This window comes from Mustela lutreola, chromosome 5 (genome assembly GCF_030435805.1).
Source record: "Mustela lutreola isolate mMusLut2 chromosome 5, mMusLut2.pri, whole genome shotgun sequence".
NCBI lineage: Eukaryota > Metazoa > Chordata > Mammalia > Carnivora > Mustelidae > Mustela > Mustela lutreola.
In genome coordinates this window covers 116,725,289-116,737,814 of record NC_081294.1, presented here as the reverse complement: position 1 = coordinate 116,737,814, position 12,526 = coordinate 116,725,289, and the positions used below count along the sequence as shown (strand labels likewise).

Below are 12,526 nucleotides of genomic sequence, written 5' to 3'. Positions count from 1 at the left end.
TTAGAATACTTCCTTTGTTAGCCTCACAAGAAAGCTATAGGCCAAAAACTTACCTGGAGTTCTACCCAAAGGAGGGGATACACAACACAGCTGACAGTGTGTAGTCACCACACTCTGGTAATGGGATTGCCCTCCCAAGGCTCTCTTTCTCTGCTACTTAGATAGTATACTGAAGGGGAAGAGAATAGAAAAGATATTATTACAGATCTTAAACTCATTTTATTTTTTTAAACTGTAAACTTTTACACTAGGTACCTACTATTACTTACAAAATTCTTCTTTCACATTCTATGACCAACATGGATACTTACACAGCATGTACTGGTGCTGCCTTGTTGCTGGTTTACAGCTGCATCTGTTTTAATTAGTTGTTGCCCTTGCCTTGGAAGTTATTGAATATTTTGAGTATCACCTACATGAGCCACAGTCCCAACAGGAAACAAATGACACACTCTAATGAGGTAACTGAAGGGAAGAACTATTTAGAAAGTGCAGGCAGGAGTAAAAGAAACCACTGAGGTATGGCACAGTGCCTTGATTAATTGTGGAGCTGCGACCACCCTATGACCAAAGAGGGTTATAGGGTCACTACAGGACCCATAGGAGAGAAACAGCCAATACTCTGGCAATGTGGCAGGGCCAAATCTGACAAGTAAAACCCCTGACTTCACTGAGATGTTACCTTTTGATCTTCTGTGGTATCTCTCATTGGCCATGACCAACCAGAAGCTGAAGTTTAAGAAAATCCACTGATGCAGAACTAAAGGTGCTTTGTCATACAGGCCACAAAGCAGAGAAGAGAGTGGTGGAGAGTGACTCTGGAAGGGTGAAGGAAAGACATCCGACACCTATCTCGCTCCTGCTCCTATTAACTGAGGTATACACCAGCATATTGAAACTTACAAAGGAGAACGTCCTCTTAAGTCCGAGTCAGTCTTCTAAGTTTCTAAGGTCCCAGAGAGTTTATGCTCCAGCAATCCCATTTCTAATCTTGTCTTTGTCTAGAAATAGTCTGTTGTTAACAGCTTTCTGAAAATCTGAGTTGTCTATTAAAACATGCTATTCCTCTAGACTACTTTCTTTGTAAATGATAGCTAAAGCTAAAAGTGGTTTTGTACCAAGGGCTGCTGATATTCATGTGTGCTCTTTTGTTAACTTTTGAAAATTGCCTTCTTTGTGATGCAAAGCTGAACCAAAAGAAATATCAGTAACGAGAGTCTTTGAAACCTACAAAATCCCGTAGTGGCCTTCCATCACAGCCAATAAAAGTAAAATGAGAAGCCATGCAGGCTTGGACTAGGATAGTGACATGGAGAGGTGATGGAGAGGAGATGACATATTCACCAGATGAATTTCATAACAATTGAATTTGGAGGATGAGCTAAGAGTCATAAATAAGTGGCTTGAGTGACTGATTCATTGAATAAAAATTCAATTAGTCAAGATGAATAATAAAGGGAAATGTGTAGGCTCTATAAACTTCATAAAGAAAGCTTATCTTTTCCTTATTAACTAAAATGCAATAATAATAATAAATATTAATAATAATTAAATTAAATAATTAATAATTAAATTTTCAATGATGTTTCAGTAGTACATTTCAGCAGAATTGCAGTAGGGAAATAATAAGTGTAATTTGGGAGTCTCTCAAGAAAACTTTAAATTTTTTGAGTGATGTAAGACTGGAATATATTTGCCCCAGAATAAGTGACCTAAAGCCTCTTTACAACAATCTGAATATGAGGCTATCATAGTATAAACACCGATAAATCTTAAATAACTGCCATCGCCATCCCTAGTTGAAAGCTACAAGGTGAGGGAGACAAAAACCCTCACTCGAGTATTAACTTTTAGTAATACACAAGACAAAGAAGGACAAAACATAAACACAGCTGAAGTGGCATAGATAAATATATTTAACATCACACTTCCATATTTTTAAACCCATCTTAGTAACACTCATGTCATCAAGGTACTTAATTATAGACGGAAAAAAACTCAAGGCAGAAAATAAAATTATTAAATCTGCAACTAATGATACACTGTAAGTTGGCTAACTGAATTTAAATTAAAAAAGAAAACTATTAAAATAGCAGGTTATACGGTAAGAGTCAAGATGGCAGAGAAGTAGCAGGCTGAGACTACTTCAGCTAGCAGGAGATCGGCTAGATAGCTTATCTAAAGATTGCAAACACCTGCAAATCCATCGGCAGATCAAAGAGAAGAAGAACAGCAATTTTGGAAACAGAAAAACAACCACTTTCTGAAAGGTAGGACTGGCAGAGAAGTGAATCCAAAGCGATGGGAAGATAGACCCTGGGGGGAGGAGCCGGATCCTGGAAAGCGGCAGAGCAATGGAGCACAAAATCAGGACTTCTAAAGTCTGTTCCGCTGAGGGACATCACTCCAGAGGCTAAACCGGGGCGAAGCCCACGTGGGGTCAGCGTGGCCTCAGGTCCCGCAGGGTCAGAGAAGGATCGGGGGTGTCTGAGTGTCCCAGAGCTTGCGGGTATTGGAACGGGAAAACTGGCTACAGAGACAGAGCCAACAGTAAGATCACAGCTCTGGCTTACCTTCAACCAGCCATAGGCTCAGTGAGCTCGGAGTGCGGCCGGTGGTCAGGCAGACGGGAGTTACTGGGCACTATTCTCTTAGGGTGCACTGAGTGGGGCCCTGGGTTCTCGGCTCCTCCAGGCCAGAGACCAGGAGGCTGCCATTTGTATTCCTGTCCTCAGGAACTCTACAGAAGCACCCAGGGAACAAAAGCTCCTGAAAGCAAAGCCAAGCGGATTAGTTAGCCCGGCCCCTGGTAAGGGCGGTACAATTCCGCCTGGGGCAAAGACACTTGAGAATCACTACAACAGGCCCTGTCCCCAGAAGATCAACAAGAAATCCAGCCAAGACCAAGTTCACCTACCAAGGAGTGCGTTTTCAATACCAAGGAAAGCAGCAGAATTACAGAGGAAGAAAGCAAAGCATGGAACTCATGGCTTTCTCCCTGTGATTTTTTAGTCTTGCAGTTAATTTAATTTTTTCTTTTTCATTTTTTTCTCTTCTTCTGCTAAAATACTTTTTAACTTTTACCCTTTTCTTTTTTAATGTTTTTTAACTAGTTTAATATATATATTTTTTCTTTTTTATACTTTTCTTTATTCGTTTTCTTTTTTTAATTCTTTTCTTTGTTTTTCTTTCTTTCTTTCTTTTTGAACCTCTTTTTATACCCTTTCTCCCCCCTCACGATTTGTGATCTCTTCTGATTTGGTTAAGCATATTTTCCGGGGGTTGTTGCCACCCTTTTAGTATTTTACTTGCTCCTTCATATACTCTTATCTGGACAAAATGACAAGACGGAAAAATTCAACACAAAAAAAAGAACAAGAGGCAGTATCGAATGCTAGGGACCTAATCAATACAGACATTGGAAATATGTCAGATCTAGAGTTCAGAATGACAATTCTCAAGGTTCTAGCTGGGCTCGAAAAAGGCATGGAAGATATTAGAGAAAACTTCTCGAGAGATATAAAAGCCCTTTCTGGAGAAATAAAAGAACTAAAATCTAACTAAGTTGAAATCAAAAAAGCTATTAATGAGGTGCAATCAAAAATGGAGGCTCTCACTTCTAGGATAATGAGGCAGAAAAAAGAAGTAGTGATATAGAAGACCAAATGACAGAAAATAAAGAAGCTGAGCAAAAGAGGGACAAACAGCTACTGGACCACGAGGGGACAATTTGAGAGATAAGTGACACCATAACACGAAACAACATTAGAATAATTGGGATTCCAGAAGAAGAAGAAAGAGAGAGGGAAGCAGAAGGTATACTAGAGAGAATTATTGGGGGGAATTTCCCCAATATGGCAAAGGGAACGAGCATCAAAATTCAGGAGGTTCAGAGAACGCTCCTCAAAATCAATAAGAATAGGCCCACACCCCATCACCTAATAGTAAATTTTACAAGTCTTAGTGACAAAGAGAAAATCCTGAAAGCAGCCCGAGAAAAGAAGTCTGTAACATACAATGGTAAAAATATTAGATTGGCAGCTGACTTATCCACAGAGACCTGGCAGGCCAGAAAGAGCTGGCATGATATTTTCAGAGCACTAAACAAGAAAAACATGCAGCCAAGAATACTATATCCAGCTAGTCTATCATTGAAAATAGAAGGAGAGATTAAAAGCTTCCAGGACAAACAAAAACTGAAAGAATTTGCAAACACCAAACCAGCTCTACAGGAAATATTGAAAGGGGTCCTCTAAGCAAAGATAGAGCCTACAAGTGGTAGATCAGAAAGGAACAGAGACAATATACAGTAACAGTAACCTTACAGGCGATACAATGGCACTAAATTCATATATCTCAATAGTTACCCTGAATGTGAATGGGCTAAATGCCCCAATCAAAAGACACAGGTTATCAGAATGGATAAAAAAACAAAACCCATCTATATGTTGCCTCCAAGAAACTCATTTTAAGCCCGAAGACACCTCCAGATTTAAAGTGAGGGGGTGGAAAAGAATTTACCATGCTAATGGACATCAGAAGAAACCAGGCGTGGCAATCCTTATATCAGATCAATTAGATTTTAAGCCAAAGACTATAATAAGAGATGAGGAAGGACACTATATCATACTCAAAGAGTCTGTCCAACAAGAAGATCTAACAATTTTAAATATCTATGCCCCAAACGTGGGAGCAGCCAACTATATAAACCAATTAATAACAAAATCAACAAAACACATCAACAAAAATACAATAATAGTAGGGGACTTTAACCCTCCCCTCACTGAAATGGAAAGATCATCCAAGCAAATGATCAACAAGGAAATAAAGGCCTTAAACGACACACTGGACCAGATGGACATCACAGATATATTCAGAACATTTCATCCCAAAGCAACAGAATACACATTCTGATCTAGTGCACATGGAACATGCTCCAGAATAGATCACATCCTCAGTCCTAAATCAGGACTCAACCGGTATCAAAAGATTGGGATCATTCCCTACATATTTTCAGACCAAAATAATCTAAAGCTAGAACTCAACCACAAGAGGAAGTTTGGAAAGAACCCAAATACATGGAGACTAAACAGCATCCTTCTAAAGAATGAATGGGTCAACTGGGAAATTAAAGAAGAATTAAAAGAAAGTCGTGGAAACAAATGATAATGAAAATACAACGGTTCAAAATCTGTGGGACACAACAAAGGCAGTCCTGAGAGGAAAATATATAGCAGTACAAGCCTTTCTCAAGAAACAAGAAAGGTCTCAGCTACAAAACCTAACCCTACACCTAAAGGAGCTGGAGAAAGAACAAGAAAGAAACACTAAGCACATCGGGAGAAGAGAAATCATAAAGATCAGAGCAGAAATCAATGAAATAAAAACCAAAAAAACAATAGAACAAATCAACGAAACTAGGAGCTGGTTCTTTGAAAGAATTAATAAAATTGATAAACCCCTGGCCAGACTTATCAAAAAGAAAAGAGAAAGGACCCAAATAAATAAAATCATGAATGAAAGAGGAGAGATCACAACTAACACCAATGAAATACAAACTATTATAAGAACATACTATGAGCAACTCTACACCAACAAATTTGACAATCTGGAAGAAATGGATGCATTCCTAGAAACATATAAACTACCACAACTGAACCAGGAAGAAATAGAAAGCCTGAACAGACCCATAAGCAGTAAGGAGATTGAAACAGTCATTAAAAATCTCCAAACAAACAAAAGCCCAGGGCCAGACAGCTTCCCAGGGGAATTCTACCAAACATTTAAAGAAGAACTAATTCCTATTCTCCTGAAACTGTTCAAAAAATATAAATGGAAAGAAAACATCCAAACTCATTTTATGAGGCCAGCAGCACCTTGAACCCAAAACCAGACAAGGATCCCATCAAAAAAGAGAGCTATAGACCAATATCCTTGATGAACACAGATGCAAAAATTCTCACCAAAATACTAGCCAGTAGGATTCAACAGTACATTAAAAGGATTATTCTCCACGACCAAGTGGGATTTATTCCAGGGCTGCAAGGTTGGTTCAACATCCACAAGTCAGTCAATGTGATACAACACATCAATAAAAGAAAGAACAAGAACCATATGATACTCTCAATAGATGCTGAAAAAGCATTTGACAAAGTACAGCATCCCTTCCTGATCAAAACTCTTCAAAGTGTAGGGATAAGGGCACATACCTCAATATCATCAAACCCATCTATGAAAAACCCACCACAAATATCATTCTCAATGGAGAAAAACTGAAAGCTTTTCCACTAAGGTCAGGAACATGGCAGGGATGTCCATTATCACCACTGCTATTCAACATAGTACTAGAGGTCCTAGCCTCAGCAATCAGACAACAAAAGGAAATTAAAGGCATCCAAATAGGCAAAGAAGAAGTCAAATTATCACTCTTCATGGATGATATGATACTATATGTGGAAAACCCAAAAGACTCCACTCCAAAACTGCTAGAACTTGTACAAGAATTCAGGAAAGTGTCAGGATATAAAATCAATGCACAGAAATCAGTTGCATTTCTCTACAACAACAACAAGACAGAAGAAAGAGAAATTAAGGAGTCCATCCATTTACAATTGCACCCCAAACCATAAGATACCTAGGAATAAACCTAACCAAAGAGGCTAAGAATCTATACTCAGAAAACTATAAAGTACTCATGAAAGAAATTGAGGAAGACACAAAGAAATGGGAAAATGTTCCATTCTCCTGGATTGGAAGAATAAATATTGTGAAAATGTCTATGCTACCTAAAGCAATCTACACATTTAATGCAATACCTATCAAAATGTCATCCATTTTTTTTTTCAAATAAATGGAACAAATAATCCTAAAATTTATATGGAACCAGAAAAGACCTCAAATAACCAAAGGGATACTGAAAAAGAAAGCCAAGGTTGGTGGCATCACAGTTCTGGACTTCAAGCTCTATAACAAAGCTATCATCATCAAGACAGCATGGTACTGGCACAAAAACAGACACATAGATCAATGGAACAGAATAGAGAGCCCAGAAATAGACCCTCAACTCTACAGTCAACTAATCTTCGACAAAGCAGGAAAGAATGTCCAAGGGAAAAAAGAAAGCCTCTTCAATAAATGGTGTTGGGAAAATTGGACAGCGACATGCAGAAAAATGAAATTGGACCATTTCCTTACACCACACACAAAAATAGTCTCAAAATGGACCAAGGACCTCAACGTGAGAAAGGAATCCATCAAAATCCTTGAGGAGAACACAGGCAGCAACCTCTTCGACCTCAGCCGCAGCAACATCTTCCTAGGAACAACGCAAAAGGCAAGGGAAGCAAGGTCAAAAATGAACTATTGGGATTTCATCAAGATCAAAAGCTTTTGCACAGCAAAGGAAACAGTTAACAAAACCAAAAGACAACTGACAGAATGGGAGAAGATATTTGCAAACGACATATCAGATAAAGGACTAGTGTCCAAAATCTATAAAGAACTTTGCAAACTCAACACCCAAAGAACAAATAATCCAATCAAGAAATGGGCAGAGGACATGAACAGACATTTCTGCAAAGAAGACATCCAGATGGCCAACAGACACATGAAAAAGTGCTCCATATCACTCGGCATCAGGGAAATACAAATCAAAACCACAATGAGATATCACCTCACACCAGTCAGAATGGCTAAAATCAACAAGTCAGGAAATGACAGATGCTGGCAAGGATGCGGAGAAAGGGGAACCCTCCTACACTGTTGGTGGAATGCAAGCTGGTGCAACCACTCTGGAAAACAGCATGGAGGTTCCTCAAAATGTTGAAAAGAGAACTGCCCTATGACCCAGCAATTGCACTATTGGGTATTTACCCTAAAGATACAAACGTAGTGATCCAAAGGGGCACGTGCACCCGAATGTTTATAGCAGCAATGTCCACAATAGCCAAACTATGGAAAGAACCTAGATGTCCATCAACAGATGAATGGATCAAGAAGATGTGGTATATATACACAATGGAATACTATGCAGCCATCAAAAGAAGTGAAATCTTGCCATTTGTGACAACGTGGATAGAACTAGAGCATATCATGCTTAGCACAATAAGTCAAGCAGAGAAAGACAACTATCATATGATCTCCCTGATATGAGGCAGTGGTGATGCAACATGGGGGCTTAAGTGGGTAGGAGAAAAATAAATGAAACAAGATGGGATTGGGAGGGAGACAAACCATAAGTGACTCTTAATCTCACAAAACAAACTGAGGGTTGCTGGGGGGAGGGGGATGGAAGAAGGGGGTGGGGTTATGGACATTGGGGAGGGTATGTGCTTTGGTGAGTGCTGTGAAGTGTGTAAACCTGGCGATTCACAGATTTGTACCCCTGGGGATAAAAATATATGTTTATAAAAAATTAAAAAAAATAATAAAATGGAGCTAAATGGAAAAAAAATATATATCAGGTTATACCAGGTGATGGGTATTAGGGAAGGCACGTGTTGGGATGAGCACTGTGTGTTATGCCCAACTAATGAATCGTTGAACACTACAACAAAATCTTATGATGTACCATAGGTTGGCTAACTGAACATAATTAAAAACTGAAAAAAAATAATAAATTTTTTAAAGTAGCAGGTTATAGGGCATAGGATGGAGAGCTCTGCAAAAGCCTCCGGATACAACAACACATAACCATTTGAAACAGGGAGTGAGAACTTGAGTCAGTGCTGTAGCCAGCAGTGAGAAGTATCCCCTAGGGCTGAAACATTCCAATCATCCCTGCTCTTTTTCTTCAGTGCCAACATTGGTCTCTATTAGGAGCAACTTTCAGCATGGACATTAAAAGAAAATGTAGAAACTTGAGAAGAACACCACTTACATTCTAACAATAGCAAGACAGATTACCTATAAAATCACAGATGTTTTTATGTCCATCAGTGTCCTAAGAATGCAGTGAGTCCAATGAGCTATAATACAGAACATGCTGACCCTCTTTGGCTGCTTGTGTCTTTGGCAGAGACATGGGAGTAGGACAAAACCACCTTAGATACAGGTAAGAAGAAAATAGATGAAATTTTAACTAAACTTTAAACACCAGTTAGGGATAGTATGAGACTTTAGAATCCCTAGGAGAACTAAACAAAAAGAATCTGCACCTTTTCCACAGATCTTCATCAAATGTCCATGAGCCCCATCTGGGAATAAATCCAAAGGAAACAGAAAGACAAACTTGAAAAGATACTGGCACACCCATGTTCACTGTAGTATTATTTACAACAGCCAGGACATGAAAAAAATCTAAGTGTCCACCAATAGGTCAATGGATAAAGAAAATGAGGTGTGTATATATACAATGTAATAATACCTATAAAAAAGAAAGAAATCCTACTATTTGCAATAACATGGATGGACCTGGAAGGCATTATGCTAAGTGAAATAAGTCAGAGAAAGACAAACACTGGGCACCTGGGTGGCTCAGATGGTTAAGTGCCTGTCTTCAGCTCAGGGCTTGATCTCCAGGTCCTAGGATCAAACCCCATGTCTGTCTGCCAGCAGGGGGGGAGTCTGCTTCTCACCCTACTTGTGCTCGCTCTCTCTTTCTCTTTCTCTCTCTCTCTCAAATGAATAAATAAAATATTTTTAAAAAGAAAGAAAGACAAACACTATATGACCTCACTTACAAATGGAATCTTTTAAAAAAATCATAGAGATCACATTTGTGCAAGAAGTCAGGACAGTGGGGATTGGAGAAGGATGATCAGAAGGTAAGCTTCCAATTATAAGATAAGTAATTACTAGGGATGTAATGTACAAATGATAACTAGAGCTAACAACTGCTGTATGACACACTGGAAAGTTGCTAAGAGAGTAAATACTAAGAGTTCTCATCACAAGGAAAAACTTTGTTCTTCCTTTTCTTCTTTTTTTTTTCTTTTTCTTTTATCTTTATGAGATGATGAATACCTGGTGGGGTATTTTACAATACATGTAAATCAAACCATCATATTTTATGCCTTGAACTTCTACAGTGATGTATATTAATTATTTCTTTTTTATAGTTTAATCTTTAATGAAGACTGTGTTTAAAAACCTGGCTTGCAAAATTCCTGAAAAATTCAGCAATTAGCTTGCAAAAGCCCATACAGCCCTAGATCATACCAGTTATTTACTCCAACTATCAATTATTTCTTAATAATAATTTGTTGATGAGGAGTATTAGGAGAAAAACAGAAGAGATGAGAGAGACACACCACACTCTGAGGCACAGGTGTACAGGGTCTGCAGAAGTCTGGGAGCATGGCAGAGAAGGAGAACTGAGAGAACTGCTCTAGGGCACTCTGGGTTCCATAATCACCAATACTGAGAATTAAAGATAAGATATTACATTCTTTCTGCCCATGGACACCACCAAATAAGCATCATTAAAATCTCTCTTCCCTCCACCATCATGTCTAAGTCAGAGTCTCCCAAAGAACCTGAACAACTGCAAAAGCTCTTCATCAGAGGTCTGAGCTTTGAAAGAACTTATGAGAGTCTGAGGAGCCATTTTGAGCAATGGGGAGCACTTACAGACTGTGTGCTAATGAGAGATCCAAACACCTGGTGCTCCAGAGGCTTTGGTTTCGTCATGTGTGCCACTGTGGAGGAGGTGGATGAAGCTATGAATGCAAGGCCACATGAGGTGGATGGAAGAGTTGTGGAACCAAAGAAGGCTGTCTCAAGAGAAGAGTCTCAAAGACCTGGTGCCCACTTAAGTGACAACATTCACTTTTTGTGAGAAAGATTTTTGTTGGTGGCATTAAAGAAGCCACTGAAGAATATCATCTAAGAGATTCTTTTGAACAGTATGGGAAAATCGAAGCAATTGAGATCATGACTGTCTGAGGCAGTGGCAAAAGGAGGGATTTTTCTTTTGTAATATTTGATGACCATCACTCTGTAGACAAGATTGTTATTCAAAATACCATACTGTGAATGGCCACAACTGTGACATAAGAAAATCCCTATGTAAGCAAGAGATGGCTAGTGCTTCATCCAGCCAAAGAGGTCAAAGTAGTTCTGGAAACTTTGGTGGTGTCGGTGGAGGTGGTCTTAGTGGGAATGACAACTTTGGTCATGGAGGGAATTTCAGTGGCTGAGGTGGCTTTGGTGGCAGTTGAGGTGGTGGTGGATATGGTGGCAGTGGGGATGGCTATAAAGAATTTGGTAATGATGGTGGTTATGAGGAGGTGGCCCTGGTTACTCTGGAAGAAACAGGGACTATGGAAGTGGTGGACAAGGTTGTGGAAACCAGGACAGTGGCTATGGTGGGAGTGGCAGCTAGGATAGCTATAATAGCAGAGGAGGTAGAGGCAGCTATGGTGGTGGTACTGGAGGCAACTTAGGAGGTGGCAGAAGCTATAATGGTTTTGGCAATTACAACAATCAATCCTCAAATTTTGGACCCATGAAAGGAGGAAATTTTGGAGGCAGAAACTCTGGCCCCTATGGTCATAGAGGACAATACTTTGCCAAACCACAAAACCAAGGTGGCTATGGTGGTTCCAGCAGCAGCAGTAGCTACAGCAGTGGCAAAAGGTTTTAATTACTGCCAGGAAACAAAGCTTAGCAGGAGAAGAGAGCCAGAGAAATGACAGGGAAGCTACTGTTTACAACAGATTTGTGAACTCAGCCAAGCACAATGGTGTCAGGGCCTACCTGCTAAAAGAAGACATGTTTTAGACAATACTCATGTGTATGGGCAAAAAACTCGAGGACTGTATTTGTGACTAATTGTATAACAGGTTATTTTAGTTTCTGTTCTGTGGAAAGTGTAAAGCATTCAAACAAAGTGTTTTAATGTAGTTTTTTTTTTTTTTTTGCACCCATGATGTTGATTGCTAAATGTAATAGTCTTTTCATGACACTGAATAAATGTGTCCTTTTTTTTTTTTCAAATGTGCTGTGTTAAGTTAGTCTACTCTGAAGCCATCTTGGTATACTACCCCAACAGTATGAAATTAGAATTCTTTCAGGGTGATGTCAGGTTCCTTTTGAAATTTGTCTGCAACCTGCTTGGGCACAGAAGCCATTGTCTCCACAAACCTTGGTATAGTTGAACTGACAGTTAATGTGTTGTGACTGGAGTTCACCATTAAAAGTTCACCCAAACAAAGTCCTGGACTTTATTTGGTTATTAATATGATTGTTGGTATATCCTATGCAATATATCTAAATTGAATTATGGTATCAGATAAAATTATAGATGGGATTAAAGCTTGTGTTTCATCCATTATCATGTGTAATCAATAAATGATTTAACATTCTCTTAAGGGACACCTGGGTGGCTCAGTGGGTTAAAGCCTCTGCCTTTGGCTCAGGTCATGACTTCAGGGTCCTGGGATCAAGCCCCGCATTGGGTTCTCTGCTCAGCAGGGAGCCTGATTCCCTTCCTCTCTCTCTGCCTACTTGAATCTCTGTCAAACTTTTAAAAATCTAAAAAAAAAAAAAAAAATTCTCTTAAAAAAGAAAATGATGAGATGGGGTG

General features: G+C 39.2%; 1 pseudogene; it reads left to right on the top strand.

Moving 5' to 3' along the window:
• Positions 1-10,447: 10,447 nt before the first annotated feature.
• LOC131831409 (heterogeneous nuclear ribonucleoprotein A1-like) lies at positions 10,448-11,584 on the top strand (annotated as a pseudogene).
• The last annotated feature ends 942 nt before the right edge of the window (positions 11,585-12,526 follow it).